The 16,694-nt window shown below is 38.8% G+C and overlaps 1 protein-coding gene across 1 annotated transcript in view; it reads right to left on the bottom strand.

The window, feature by feature from the left end:
• The window catches only part of CPQ (carboxypeptidase Q), a 544,933-nt gene that overhangs the window by 378,919 nt on the left and 149,320 nt on the right, over positions 1-16,694 (bottom strand). The gene's annotated exons all lie outside the window — the stretch shown is intronic.

The raw sequence follows: 16,694 nt of genomic DNA, 5'->3' as shown, positions 1-16,694 counted from the left end.
TGGCTTACGCTTGTAATCCCAGCACTTTGCGAGGCCAAGGCAGGAAGATCACAAGAGCTAGGAGTTCGAGTTCAAGACCAGCCTGGGCAGCATAGTGAGACTGCATCTTTATAAAAACAAAATCTAAAAATTACCCAGGTGTGGTGGCATGCACCTGTGGGCCAAGGTACCTGAGAGATGGAGATGGGAGGACTGCTTGAGCCTGGGAGGCTCAGGCTGCAGTGAACCATGATTGTGCTGCTGCACTCCAGCCTGGGCAACAGAGTAAGACCAGAAATACATATATATACATATATATATAAAATATATATATAATATATATACATATTTATATATATACATATTATATATATATTCAATTCCAAAATTGATCACATAGTTGGAAGTAAAGCTCCCCTCAGCAAATGTAAAAGAACAGAAATTATAACAAACTGTCTCTCAGACCACAGTGCAATCAAACTAGAACTCAGGATTAAGAAACTCACTCAAAACTGCTCAACTACATGGAAACTGAACAATCTGCTCCTGAATGACTACTGGGTACATAACGAAATGAAGGCAGAAATAAAGATGTTCTTTGAAACCAACGAGAACAAAGACACAACATACCAGAATCTCTGGGACACATTCAAAGCAGCGTGTAGAGGGAAATTTATAGCACTAAATGCCCACAAGAGAAAGCAGGAAAGATCCAAAATTGACACCCTAACATCACAATTAAAAGAACTAGACAAGCAAGAGCAAACACATTCAAAAGCTAGCAGAAGGCAGGAAATAACTAAAATCAGAGCAGAACTGAAGGAAATAGAGACACAAAAAACCCTTCAAAAAATTAATGAATCCAGGAGCTGGTTCTTTGAAAAGATCAACAAAATTGATAGACCACTAGCAAGACTAATAAAGAAGAAAAGGGAGAAGAATCAAATAGATGCAATAAAAAATGATAAAGGGGATATCACCACTGATCCCACAGAAATACAATCTACCATCAGAGAATACTACAAACATCTCTACGCGAATAAACTAGAAAATCTAGAAGAAATGGATAAATTCCTCGACAAATACACCCTCCCAAGACTAAACCAGGAAGAAGTTCAATCTCTGAATAGACCAATAACAGGTTCTGAAATTGTGGCAATAATCAATAGCTTACCAACCAAAAAGAGTCCAGGACCAGATGGATTCACAGCCGAATTCTACCAGAGGTGCAAGGAGGAACTGGTACCATTCCCTCTGAAACTATTTCAATCAATAGAAAAACAGGGAATCCTCCTAACTCATTTTATGAGGCCAGCATCATTCCTGATACCAAAGCCTGGCAGAGACATAACCAAAAAAGAGAATTTCAGACCAATATCCTTGATGAACATTGATGAAAAAATCCTCAATAAAATACTGACAAACCAAATCCAGCAGCACATCAAAAAGCTTATCCACCATGATCAAGTGGGCTTCATCCCTGGGATGCAAGGCTGGTTCAACATACGCAAATCAATAAATGTAATCCAGCATATAAACAAAACCAAAGACAAAAACCACATGATTATCTCAATAGATGCAGAAAAGGCCTTTGACAAAATTCAACAACACTTCATGCTAAAAACTCTCAATAAATTAGGTATTGATGGGACGTATCTCAAAATAATAAGAGCTATCCATGACAAACCCACAGCCAGTATCATACTGAATGGGCAAAAACTGGAAGCATTCCCTTTGAAAACTGGCACAAGACAGGGATGCCCTCTCTCACCACTCCTATTCAACATAGTGTTGGAAGTTCTGGCCAGGGCAATTAGGCAGGAGAAGGAAATAAAGGGTATTCAATTAGGAAAAGAGGAAGTCAAATTGTCCCTGTTTGCAGATGACATGATTGTATATCTAGAAAACCCCATTGTCTCAGCCCAAAATCTCCTTAAGCTCATAAGCAACTTCAGCAAAGTCTCAGGATACAAAATCGATGTACAAAAATCACAAGCATTCTTATACACCAATAACAGACAAACAGAGAGCCAAATCATGAGTGAACTCCCATTCACAATTGCTTCAAAGAGAATAAAATACCTTGGAATCCAACTTACAAGGGACATGAAGGACCTCTTCAAAGAGAATTACAAACCACTGCTCAATGAAATAAAAGAGGATACAAACAAATGGAAGAACATTCCATGCTCATGGGTTGGAAGAATCAATATCGTGAAAATGGCCATACTGCCCAAGGTAATTTATAGATTCAATGCCATCCCCATCAAGCTACCAATGACTTTCTTCAGAGAATTGGAAAAAACTACATTAAAGTTCATATGGAATGAAAAAAGAGCCTGCATCACCAAGTCAATCCTAAGCCAAAAGAACAAAGCTGGAGGCATCACGCTACCTGACTTCAAACTATTCTACAAGGCTACAGTAACCAAAACAGCATGGTACTGGTACCAAAACAGAGATATAGATCAATGGAACAGAACAGAGCCCTCAGAAATATCGCCGCATATCTACAACTATCTGATCTTTGACAAATCTGACAAAAAGAAGCAATGGGGAAACTATTCCCTATTTAATAAATGGTGCTGGGAAAACTGGCTAGCCATATGTAGAAAGCTGAAACTGGATCCCTTCCTTACACCTTATACAAAAATTAATTGAAGATGGATTAAAGACTTACATGTTAGACCTAAAACCATAAAAACCCTAGAAGAAAACCTAGGCAATACCATTCAGGACATAGGCATGGGCAAGGACTTCATGTCTACAACACCAAAAGCAATGGCAACAAAAGCCAAAATTGACAATTGGGATCTAATTAAACTAAAGAGCTTCTGCACAGCAAAACAAACTACCATCAGAGTGAACAGGCAACCATCAGAGTGAATAGAGAAAATTTTCGCAACCTACTCATCTGACAAAGGGCTAATATCCACAATCTACAATGAACTCAAACAAATTTACAAGAAAAAAACAAACAACCCCATCAAAAAGTGGGCGAAGGACATGAACAGACATTTCTCAAAGGAAGACATTTATGCAGCCAAAAAACACATGAAAAAATGCTCATCATCACTGGCCATCAGAGAAATGCAAATCAAAACCACAATGAGATACCATCTCACACCAGTTACAATGGCCATCATTAAAAAGTCAGGAAACAACAGGTGCTGGAGAGGATGTGGAGAAAGAGGAACACTTTTACACTGTTGGTGGGACTGTAAACTAGTTCAACCATTGTGGAAGTCAGTGTGGCAATTCCTCAGGGATCTAGAACTAGAAATACCATTTGACCCAGCCATCCCATTACTGGGTATATACCCAAAGGACTATAAATCATGCTGCTATAAAGACACATGCACATGTATGTTTATTGTGGCACTATTCACAATAGCAAAGACTTGGAACCAACCCAAATGTCCAACAACGATAGACTGGATTAAGACAATGTGGCACATATACACCATGGAATACTATGCAGCCATAAAAATGATGAGTTCATGTCCTTTGTAGGGACATGGATGAAACTGGAAACCATCATTCTCAGCAAACTATCACAAGGACAAAAAACCAAACACTGCATGTTCTCACTCATAGGTGGGAATTGAACAATGAGAACACATGGACAGAGGAAGGGGAACATCACACTCTGGGGACTGTTGTGGGGTGGGGGGAGGGGGGAGGGATAGCATTAGGAGATATACCTAATGCTAAATGATGAGTCAATGGGTGCAGCACACCAACATGGCACATGTATACATATGTAACAAACCTGCACATTGTGCACATGTACCCTAAAACTTAAAAGTATAATAATAATTTTAAAAAAAATGAAGGATAACCTACTTTAGCTTTTTCTTTTTTTTTTGAGATGGAGTCTCACTCTGCTGCCCAGGCTGGAGTGCAGTGGCATGATCTAGGCTCACTGCAACCTCCACCTCCCAGGTTCAAGAAATTCTCCTGCCTTAGCCTCCTGAGTAGCTCAGACTATAGGTGTGCACTACCACAGCCAGCTAATTTTTGTAGGTTTTTTGGGGTTTTCTTGGTTTGTTTTTTTTTTTGAGACAGAGTCTTGCTCTGTCCCCCAGGCTGGAGTGCAAGCTCTGCCTCCTGGGTTCACGCCATTCTCCTGCCTCAGCCTCCAGAGTAGCTGGGACTACAGGCACCTGCCACCAAGCCTGGCTAATTTTTTGTATTTTTAGTACAGACTGGGTTTCACCATATTAGCCAGGATGGTCTTGATCTCCTGACCTCGTGATCCGCCTGCCTCAGCCTCCCAAGGTGCTGGGATTACAGGCGTGAGCCACCACGCCTGGCAATTTTTGTAGTTTTTAGTAAAGAGGGAGTTTCACTATGTTGCTCAGGCTGGTCTCAAACTCCTAACCTCAGGTGATCCACCCGCCTCAGCCTCCCAAAGCGCTAAGATTAGAAGTGTGAGCCACCGCACCCAGCCGAACCTACTTTAACTTATATGGCAAATGTGACAAACAGCCTAGAACAATTTCCCTTCAATCCATCAGAATGCCCCTGGAGATATCCCCTTTCATGATTATGCTCTATATTCCTTTTTGTCCTATTAAATTCATTCTAATCTTATAACCACAGAGGACCACAATGCTATTGGTAGTGTTACTTGTACTATATAACCAATGGCAATCTGTTCTTGTTTATTTATGCAAAAAAGTCCATATCATACTGTTGATTAAGGGACATAATAAAATGAGTATTGTGTTAGATATGGAGAGTTGGCACTCAACATCCATTCAAGGTCCTTCGAATGTGCTTTTCTGAGCCACAAAGACTGAAAACCTAAGAACTACATTCCTGGGATTTTCTACAGTTAGGGTTCTAGAAGTAATTTAAGTGTCACCAATTTTTTGCACTTGAACAAGATCTGGAAAGGAGGAATTAGACAGAGACTGTTTTCTGCTGTTTCAGAGACAAGCACCATTGTGAAAATCCCTAGATTTTCTGTGGCAGTTTTCTGACAAAGGCCATTGCTTAATCTAGGAAAGGCAACAGCAATCTTGGTAGCCTGGTTCTACAGAATTATTCTCAAATTCACTCCTGAGAAGCTCAATTTAAAATCTGCATCATTAGCTTACCCAGTGATTCTGTAAACCATTTAAAATCCTGTAAGATATTCATAGCTGGTTGAAGCTGTTAGAGGAGATGCTAATCTCCACAGCTGAACATTAACTATCCACTCAACTCTGCACATTGAGCTCAATCTAGTGCTCTCTACCTGTCCTTCCTCTCACTCCTATATTATTCCCAAAAGGAAAAGTCATGAGGTACACACAGTTTGACATAAACCAGCAGAAGTACCAATCCATATACGCAGCTCAAAATGCAAGTCTAGCTAGACTGAGACCTTAAGTTTGCAGGTACATATTCAAAAGCATGTCATTCACCAATCTTCGAACAATGACACTGATGTTCCAAAGTCTGTGTAAGTGAACCTAAAGAACTGTTCCTTAGAGCACTTTGATAGGGGAGAGGGAGTGGAAATTAGTCAACTTTGCTGTTTTGTAGTCTATTAACTACATTCTAGTCATCCTAAAAAAACAGAAAGAAATACACTTTTAAGAAAAAATGAAAAAGAAGGTGATATATCAATGCAAACCATCTTAATATCTTTTAAAACACTCAATTTGCATAAAATAGGACAATCAATTAAAATTGATGTATTAAAATAATTCATTAATAATGAATTATTATTCATCAATTAGAATTATCATTAAAGCACCAGTAGAAAAATGAGCAAGGGATATGCTCAAATAATTTAAAGAAAAATATGTTTCCAATAAACCTATGAAAATATTAACCTGAACAATAAGCAAAGGTATACAAAGTAAAATAATAGGGAAATACCACTTTTGATTCATCAAATTGGCAAAGATTAGGAAAAAATACCCATGCAGGTGAAGGTGCAGGGTTTTGAAGATACACTGCTAATAAGAGAATAGGTGTGTACAATCTGGAAAACAGTTTAACAAAATATATCAAGAATATAAATGTATCAATACGTACATTAATAATTTAAAGTAATTAAAATATATATATTTACATTGTATCATTAAAATGTACATTATATATAATGTTTACGTATCTATTGTGTTAACATTTTTAAACAACTAAAACCACTAAAAAATAAAACAGCTTCTAAGAACTTTATTGGCATTTTTTACATCTATACAAGCAGTTTCAAAACTAATTGTTTCTACTCTCCTACAACTTCCTAGAATATACCGATGATTCCTCCTTTGTATGTCACTTATTAGAAACATAAAAATTCCTTTAAAAGTCCATACGTCTTTCTACATTAAAAGATTTTATAGCTATGCTGTTTAAAAGAAGAGAAAAAAATAAGAAAATAATCTAGTTTCCAATAACAAGGCATTATATTAATTGTTGCATATTTAAATTTGGTAGCCATTAAAACTTATTTGAAAAGATATTTACTAGTATGTGGTAAACGTTCATGATATATAAAAGGACACAAACTATATGCAGTGTGAACACAAGTTTATAAAATAAAATACATATGCATACAGAAATATCAAAAAGAAAAATAGAAATGATAGCAATGACTCTCTAGAGGAAAATATCATAGGTGATTATATGGTTTGGCTGTGTCCCCACCCAAATTTCATCTTGAATTTCCACGTGTTGTGGGAGGGATCTGGTGAGAGGTAATTGAATCATGGGGGCAGGGCTTCCTGTGCTGTTCTGGTGCTAGTGAAAAAGTCTCATAAGATCTCATGGTTTTAAAAGGGGGAATGTCCTGCACAAGTTCTCTTCTCTTGTCTGCCACCATGTGATAAATGCCTTTCACCTTCCACCATGATTGTGAGACTTCCCCAACCATGTGGAACTGTAAGTCTAGTAAATCTCTTTCTTTTGTAAATTGCCCAGTCTTTGGTATGTCTTTATCAGCAGCATGAAAATGGACTAATACAGTAAATTGGTACCAGTAGAGTGGGGCACTGCTGAAAAGATACCCAAAAATGTGGAAGCAACTTTGGAACTGGGTAACAGGCAGAGGTTGGAATAGTATGGAGGGCTCAGAAGAAGACAGGAAAATGTGGGAAAGTGTGGAACTCCCTGGAGACTTGTTGAAATGGCTTTGACCAAAATGCTCATAATAATATGGACAATGAAGTGCAGGCTGAGGTGGTCTCAGATGGAGATGAGGAACTTGTTGGGAAATGGAGCAAAGATGATTCTTGTCATGTTTTAGCAAAGAGAGTGGTGGCATTTTGCCCCCACCCTAGCAATTTGTGGAACTTTGAACTTGAGAGAGATGATTTAGGGTATCTGGCAGAAGAAATTTCTAAGCAGCAAAGCATTCAAGAGGTGACTTGGGTGCTGTTAAAGGCATTCAGTTTTATAAGGGAAGCAGAGCATGAAAGTTTGGAAAATTTGCAGCTTGACAATGTGATAGTAAAGAAAATCCCATTTTCTGAGGAGAAATCCAAGCTGGCTGAAGAAATTTGCATAAATAATGAGGAGCTGAATGTTAATCCCCAAAACAACGGGGAAAATGTCTCCAGGGCATGTCAGAGGTCTTCAAGGCAGCTCCTCCCATCGCAGGCCTGAAGGCCTAGGAGGAAAAAGTGGTTTCATGGGCTGGGCCCAGGATCCTCATGTTGTGTGCCATCGAGGGACTTGGTGACCTATGTTCCAGTCGCTCTAGTTGTGGCTGAAAGGAGCCAATGTAGAATCTGAACCATGGCTTCAGAGGGCACAAGCCTCACACCTTGGCATCTTCCACATGATGTTGAGCCTGCCAGTGCACAGGAGTCAAGAATTGGGGTTTGGGAACCTCCACCTAAATTTCAGAGGATGTATGGAAACATCTGGATGTCCAGGCAGAAGTTTGCTGCAGGGCCAGTGCTCTCATGGAGAACCTCCACTAGGGCAGTGCAGAAGGGAAAGGTAGGATCAGAGCCCCCACACAGAGTCCCTACTGTGGCACCACCTAGTGGAGCTGTGAGAAGAGGGCCACTGTCCTCAAGACCCCAGAATGACAGATCCACCAACAGCTTGCACCGTGTACCTGGAAAAACTGCAGACACACAACACCAGCCCATGAAAGCAGCCTGGAAGGATGGAGCTGCCCAAGACCGTGGCAACCCACATTTTGCATTGGCATGACCTAGATGTGAGACATAGAGTCAAAGGAGATCATTTTGAAGATTTAAGATTTGGCTGCCCTGCTGGATTTCGGACTTGCATGGGGCCTGTAGCCCCTTTGTTTTGGCCAATTTCTCCCATTTGGAATGGCTGTATTTACCCAATGCCTGTACCCCCATTGTATCTAGGAAGTAAGTAGCTTGCTTTTGATTTTGCAGGCTTATAAGTGGACAGGACTTTCCTTGTCTCAGATGAGACTTTGGACTGTGGACTTTTTAGTTAATGCTGAAATGAGTTAAGATTTTGGCAAACTGTTGGGAAAGCATGACTGGTTTTGAAATGTGAGGACATGAGATTTTGGAGGGGCCAAGTCAGAATGATATGGTTTGACTATGTCCCGGCCCAACTCTGATCTTGAATTTCCACATGTTGTGGGAAGGACCCAGTGGGAGGTAACTGAATCATGAGGGCAGGTCTTTCCCATGCTGTTCTCATGATAGTGAGTAAGTCTCACAATATCTCATGGTTTTAAAAAGAGGAGTTCCCTGCACAAGCTCTCTTCTCTTGTCTGCCACCATGTGAGATGTGCCTTTCACCTTCTGCCATGATTGTGAGGCCTCCAAAGCCACATGGAACTGTTAAGTCTAATAAACCTCTTTTCTTTTGTAAATTGCCCAGTCTTGGGTATGTCTTTATAAGCAGCATGAAAATGGACTAATACAGATGATTTTTATTATTTTTATATTTATGTACATGCTTTCTATAATAAGCAAGTATTAATTTTATAATCAGGGAAATTCTGAATAAATGATGATGGCTCAACAGCATCATCATTCATTATGTATATGGCTTGGCTGTGTCCCACACAAACCTTATCGAGGGACTCAGTGAGAGGTAATTGAATCATGGGGGTAGTAACCCCCATGCTGTTCTTGTGATAGTGAGTGAATTCTCATAAGATCTGACGGTTTTATACGGGGCTTTTTCCGCTTTGCTTGCCACTCATTCTCTCCTTCCGCCCTTTGAAGGAGTGCCTTCTGCCATGATTGTAACTTTCCTGAGGCCTCCCCAACCATGTGGAACTGTGATTCAATTAAACCTCTTTCATCTATAAATTAGCCAGTCTCAGTATTTCTTCATAGCAGCATGAGAACAGACTAATACAATGTAGAAGAAGGCTTTATTTTAGTACAAGTGAATAATACCCCAAGGAAAGAACTACCTTAAAAATCCACTGTTTCTCAAATAAGTGAGTAAACTAAATGAGTAACTACTATTTACTGAGTATGATGCTAGATGTTGAGAATACAGAAATGGATAAGACTCAGTCCAGGCTGCCAGGAGTCCCCAAACTAATATAAAACATACAATAAAACATAATATGGCATACAAACATAATAAAACATACACTAAACATAATAGAAACATACAATCCTAAAATTTTAAGAAAGCCCTGTATTTCGGTAGAGATGTCAGTCTCCACTGAGGATTAATAAATACTCAATGACCTGCTGTGTTGGGCTCAGAGACCATAAACCATGAAGACCCAGAGTTATGTCTGCTGGAAAAGAACCACATAGTCTGCCCAAGTTCCTCTTTCTTGCACATATGTCAGCCTGTCCTGGATGTGACTGTTGATTCTCATTCTTTTACTTGGTCCATTCAAATCTGATGTATGCTATGTTATCTCAGGAATGATTGGAGATTGTGCTTTCTCCTGTCTTGTAAGTTTGTCCTTCATCTCTTTGGACTTGGCCTGTTTGTATATCTGCCTTCTTCAAACTCTCCATAGATAACTCGCAGAGCTCTCAATCCTGCCATGTGAATAAACTAACATACCTACTATAATACTGAAGTCGAGAAGAGTGGATAAACTAACATACATACTGTAATACTTAAGTCTAGAATTTAAAAGTTTAAAAATCTGGTTAAACAAAGAACCTGCTCCATCACATATAGTTGGCAGAATCCAGCTCTTGTGAATTCTAGCTTCAGTGATCCCTTATGGATTCTCATAAAAATTACCCTTTCCAATCTAGAGGAGACCTTACAGATTCAAAATTCCAACCATCTCTCATTTCACAGGTCACAAAATCAAGGCCATGATGATTAAATGGCAACCAAGGTCACACAACTAGTTAGTGGTAAGCCAAAGTGAGAAGACAGGTTTCCTGAGAGAGAGGCTAGAAGATAAGCTCTGCACCACTCTGCCTGGGTTAGAGATCCTGTTACGCCAACTTTACACTGTCTCCTGTGGGAATTTTCCACACCTGGTCCAGCCTAACTCTCCAGTCTCTTCAGAGCTTAAAATAGTCCAGTTGCCAGACAACTGTTTATCTACTTTGAGCCCCATGGAACAAGAAGTGGAGTGAAAGTGAGTCTTGGAAAACCAGAATAGATTCCGGTGAGTAAAATTCACATCCCCTGGGTTCTGAAGGTCTCAGGAGCAATCAGTAACTTGGCTTAGTTTTCAATACCAGGCAGGTAGCCAGGAAAGAGGAGGCCCAGTCGTAGAATGAGAAATGACGATGAGAAAGAAATGGGAATAAGAAAACTTTCTTTAAAAAAACACACAGAAACCAATATATTCTGCTGTCACAGTACAGGTATCAACGGCTTTTGAAACAGATCTGCTTCAGCTACATGGCTAAAAATAGTAATCTTATAAATGGAAACAACATTAAAATATTTGTATGTGAGGCAATATAGTCTAATGACTAAAAGCACAAACTCTGGAGTTTGACAGTTGTTCATGCCCAAACAAGGCCTCTTACCAGTTGTGCAACCCTTGGTAAATTACGTAACCTCTTGGAGTCAGGTTCTCTCACCTGGGAAAAAAAGTGCTAATCCTTTTCAGATAATTGGACAATTGAGAGAGCTTAAAAAGGAGGATTTAAGTTGGTGTCTAACATAGATTAGCATTTAACAGAAGGCAACTGAAGAAAACTGACTAACACTATAGAACCCAAGCTAGGGAGCTCCCTAATACCTTGGAGAATTCTACCACCCATTCATGCAGCCTTAGAGAGATCAAAACTGGCTATCCCAGTGATTCTTCCAGCATGGCAGCATGAGTAACTCAGCAGATCTTCACCCCACAAAATATTTAGTGGGAAAAATTGTTAAAAAAATAATTTAGTGGCCGGGCACGGTGGCTCACGCTTGTAATCCCAGTACTTTGGGAGGCCGAGGTGGGCGGATCACCAGGTCAGGAGATCGAGACCACGGTGAAACCCCGTCTCTACTAAAAAATACAAAAAATTAGCCGGGCGTGGTGGCGGGCGCCTGTAGTCCCAGCTACTCGGAGAGGCTGAGGCAAGAGAATGGCGTAAACCCGGGAGGCGGAGCTTGCAGTGAGCCGAGATTGTGCCACTGCACTCCAGCCTGGGGGACAGAGCAAGACTCCGTCTCAAAAAAAAAAAAAAATAATAATAATAATAATAATTTAGTGTCTCTCAAAACTCTCCTAAGGGCATACAGCAAAGGACAACATTCATCCAAGAAAATTTACCAAGTCTTGATGAGAACAGTAAGAGTCTGTGGCATCTGGGTCATGATCTGCTTTCCTCTCCCACCCCCAGCTCCATGTTACAGAAACTCTGCTACAGGTACTGTATTCTGACCAAGTGCAGAGAAGAACATGAGAGCTTTCTCTCCACCCAATTCTCAGTTTAGGGCTATAGTTTCACCTTTGCAAGGACAGGCTACCAGTGTTTCTCATTCCCCAACCCCATTACCTTGTGGTAGAACCTCTGTTCTAGTCAAGCAATGCCAAGAGAACTGAGGCACCATTCCTCTACCCAAGTCCTACTCATAGGGTGGAAACTCCACCCTAAGTAGCCATCAAGAATACTAAGACTCTGATCACCCCTTTCTCAGCTCACTCATAGGAGGTGGTCCCACACTGGAAGCTGCAAGCCAACAAGGCTGAGAACTACCTCCTCCCTTCTTATCATCCACTAGGGATATCATTCTGGGTGGCATTGGGTGGTGCCACTATCACTGCATCTAGCTCCCATGCAGTAGCAAGAATGTTCTCCTGGGGGAAGAGAGAAGCCATAAGGATGAAGAGCTCCATAGTTCTTACTGATGTTAGTGACTTCATTTAGTGCAGAGAATGGAGAATTCCCTGCCTAAGGGTGTTGCTGAAAATAATGGAGAGCTTGGTGAAGAACAATTAAGGGGGTGCTGGTAGCTTCACGATACTGCTAGCAAAATGGCAGAACAACCATAGCTTTAACAGAAAGAACCAAGGAAAGAAACAACGAAGAAGGGCCTTCTTGGGATCCCAGTAAACCCTGGGGGTTGAAAATCTACACACATGTCCTAGGTTATACCTACTCAGGAACAATCAAAACAACACATGAGTCAGACTTGAAAACATTTCCCAAGCCGCACACAGATCCATCAACAAAGAGCAGAAGCCTCACTCACTCAAGGTGTTTAAGGACAACCTCTGAGCAAACACTGGCTAAAAAATAAGCTATTCTGACCCTGGAGAAAATATTATTAAGCCATGCTTTAAAATAAAATTACTTGCATTCTGGTAATCTGGAAGGCTGTGTGCATGCCCAAGGCCGCACCCTCTCAGAAGTGATTAGAAAAGGAACTTCCAAGGCATTTGGCTTTGGCCAAAGTTGGGGGAAAAAATAAACTTCTTAAGTTGTAATAACAGACTCCAAGCCATAAAAACATCGAATGGCAAAGAGTAAAAACATAACTGTCTAAAGGAACCTAAGCATAACCTTTGACAAATAAGTGGCTTATGCAGACCTATGGGTGACTCATAGGGACCCAGCTAAAAGAAAAACAAAAAAAGAAAAAAGAAAAACAACGTAAACAGGAACATCAGAAGCTGAACAGTGGAGGAGAAATAGACGTCACAGAGTTAGTACAGTCAAGCGATTAAACAAATGAACGACCAAGTAAATAGATGGGGGAAGGGGAGGAAGACAAGTCAGTATCCAGAGTTGCCATAAAATATTATTTTAAATCATTATTTTAAATATTCAGGTTTTCTGTTTTTAAAACTATGGCATAAAAAGATACAATAAGGTACAACCCATACACAAGAAAAAAAAGAAGTAGGCAGTAGAAACTGTCTTTTAGGGGGCCCAGAAGTAGGATATAGCAAACACTTCAAAGCAGCTATTATTGAAATATTCAACGAACTAAAAGAAACCATACTTAAAGAACTAAAGGCAGATATGATGACAACATCTCATCAAATAAAAAATATCAATGAAGACACAGAAATTATTTTTTAAAAAGACCAAAGAGAAGTTCTGGAGTTTAAATGTGTAATAACTAAAAAGACAAATTCAGTATAGAGGCTCAATAGTAGCTTTAAGCTAATAGAAGAAAGAATCAGTAAGCTTGGTGATAGATTGATAGAGGTTATACAATCTGAAGAACAAAGAAAATAAAGAACAAAGAAAAATGAGCAGAGCCTAAGAGAAATATGGGACATCATTAAATCACCAACACACTGTAAATGGAAGTACCAGAAGCAGAGGAAAAAGAAAAAAAGGAAGAAGAAGAATTTGTGAAAATAATAGCTGAAAACTTTTCAAATTTGATGAAAAACTTCAATCTACACACCCAAGAAAATCAACAACCTCCAAGTAAGATGAGAATAAAGATATACATACCTAGATACATTAGAGTCAAAATAAATAAAAATCAAAAAGAAAAAGAAAACCTTGAAAGCAATAAAGAAGACATGACTCATCACATACAAGGAAACCTCCAAAACAGTAACAGCTGACATCTCAACAAAAAAATGGAGTCCAGGCCAGGCATGGTGGCTCAAGCCTGTAATCCCATCACTTTGGGAAGCCTAGGCAAGTGGATCACCTGAATCCAGGAGTTCGAGACAAGCCTGTCCAAAATGGTGAAACCTCATCTCTACTAAAAATACAAAAAAATAGCTGGGCATGGTGGTGTACACCTGTAATCCCAGCTACTTGGGAGGCTGAGGCAGGAGAATCACTTGAACTGGGGAAGTGGAGGTTGCAGTGAGCTGAGATTGTGCCATTGCACTTCAGCCTAGGCAACAAGAGTGAAACTCCATCTCAAAAAAAAAAAAAAAAAAAAAAAAAGGAAGAAAGAAAAAGAAACAATGGAGTCCAGAAGGCAATGGGATGGATAATGTATTCAAAGTGCTGAAAGTAAAAAAAAAAGAAAAAGAAAAAAAGAAAAGAAAAACAAACCTGTCAACTAAGAATCTCATGTCCAGTAAAACTATCTTTCAAAACTGAAGGTTAAATAAAGAGATAAAGATGAATAAAGGCTCAGAGAATTTGCTGCTAGAAAAATCTAAACAGTTGTTCTCCCCAAAAGCAAGTGACAGCAGCGATTTAGACCCCTATCCTTACAAACATAAAAAAAATTTTAATAAGATACTATAAATAACTGTATACCAACAAATTACATAACTTAGATAAAACAGATACATTTCTCAAAAGACACAAACTACTAAAACTGACTCAAGAAGAAACTGAAAATCTGATTAGACAAGTAAAGAAATTGAGTTAATAATTAAAAATCTTCCCACAAAGAAAAGCCTGAATGAGATTGCCTCACTGGTGAATTCTACCAGAAATTTAAAGAATTAATAGCAGTAATTTGTAATCTCTTCCAAAGAATGGAAGGTGAGGTGACACTTTGCCACTGATTTCATGAGGCCAGTCTTACTCTGAAACCAAAAAAATAAAAAAAATTAAAAAAGACATTACAAGAAAATGAAACTACAAGCCAATATCCCTATGGATATAAATGCAAAATATTAAGCAAAATACTACCAAACTGAATTCAGCACCATATAAAAAAGATTATGTATTGTAATCAAGTGGGGTTTATCCTAGTAATGCAAGGTTTGTTTAACATCTGAAAATCAATCAATGTAATGCACTGAATTAAAGGAGAAGGAATAGCCTTTTCAACAAATGAAGCTGAGGCAACTGAATGACCACATTCAAAAGAAGAAAGCTGAAGCCTTATCTTATACCATATACAAAAATTAATGCAATTAATTCACAGATATAAATCTAAGAATGGCAGCCATAAAATTCTTAGAAGAAAATATGAGATGAGAGTAAAGATACACATACCTAGATACATTACAGTAGTAGTAGTAAATGTTTGTGACCATGGTGTAGGCAATGGTTTGATATGACACCAAAAGCACAGGCAACAAAAGAAAAATAAATTAGTTGGACTAAACAAAAAATTAAATATTTCTGTAGCAAATATTACCATCAAGAAAAAGAAAAGACAGTCCTCAGAATGGGAGAGAACATTAGTAAATCAAATATATGAAAAGTGACTTGTATATACGATACATAAAAAAGCTTTTAAAACTCTATAATAAAAATCTCATAGTCCAATTAAAAACTGGGCAATGAATTTGGATACACATTTCTCCAAAGAAGATAAACAAATGGCGAGTGAGAACATGGAAGGATGCTCAACATCACTTGTCATTAGGGAAATGCAAATCAAAACCACAATGAGATACCACTCCACACCCACTAGTATAGCTATAACCAAGAAGACAGACAATAACAAGTGTTGGCAAGCATATGGAAAAATTATAATACATTGTCAGTGGGTACATAAAACTGTGCAGCCACTTCAGAAAACAGTTTGGCAATACCTCATAAAGTTAAACATAGAGCTGGTATATGACCCAGCAATTCTACTTCTTGGTATATGCCCAAGAGAAATGAAAACAAATGTTCACATGAAAAACTTGTGCATGAATGTTCACAGCAGCACTATTCATAATATCCTAAAGGTGAAAACAATCTCAATGTCCATCAACTGATGCATGGATAAATAAAAATGTGGTACATCCATAAAATGGAATATTATTGAGCAATAAAAAGAATGAAATACTGAAACATGTGACAACATAGATGAACCTGAAAACAGTATGCTACATGAAAAAAAGCATTCACGAAAGATCACATTCACGTAAAACGCCCAGAATAAGCAAATCCATAAAGACAGAAAGCAGATTAGTGGTTTCCTAGGGCTGGGATATAGGTAGCCTGGAGAATGACAGCTAATAGTCACAGAGTTTCTTTTTGTGGTGATGAAAAAGTTCTACAATTAGACTGTGGTGGCTGCACAACTCTGTGAATATATTAAAAATCGCCTGTACATTCTAAATGCGTGAACATCAGAGTATGTGAATTGTATCTCAATAAATAATGTTTTAAACTGACAATGTACTTCTTCACTAGGCCTTTCTCTTGGCATTCAAAAAAGTCAAAAGAATAGAAACTGATTCTTCTGCCACCGGAAATTAGCCCATGGATATATTCAAGGCTAACTGATAGCTCCCTGATGACTGGCTATATACATCCCTGATCTGGGCATTAACTGTATATTATCTGATAAAGCTGATCCAGGGTGCTTATAAGTAAAGGTAGAACTCAACCTTGGATAATTCCTTGCAGTAGTAGCCTCAGCTCTATAAAAATAATTAAATCAATTCAGAGTGCAAAGTTCTATTCTCTATCATTAATTCTAAAAAATTATTCACACTGAGGCCACTTGGAAGAAGTCAT

The sequence above is a fragment of the Symphalangus syndactylus genome, chromosome 7, assembly GCF_028878055.3.
Source record: "Symphalangus syndactylus isolate Jambi chromosome 7, NHGRI_mSymSyn1-v2.1_pri, whole genome shotgun sequence".
Classification (NCBI taxonomy): Eukaryota; Metazoa; Chordata; class Mammalia; order Primates; family Hylobatidae; genus Symphalangus; species Symphalangus syndactylus.
Note: the sequence above shows the minus strand (reverse complement) of the source record. Positions and strands in the feature narration are given on the sequence as shown.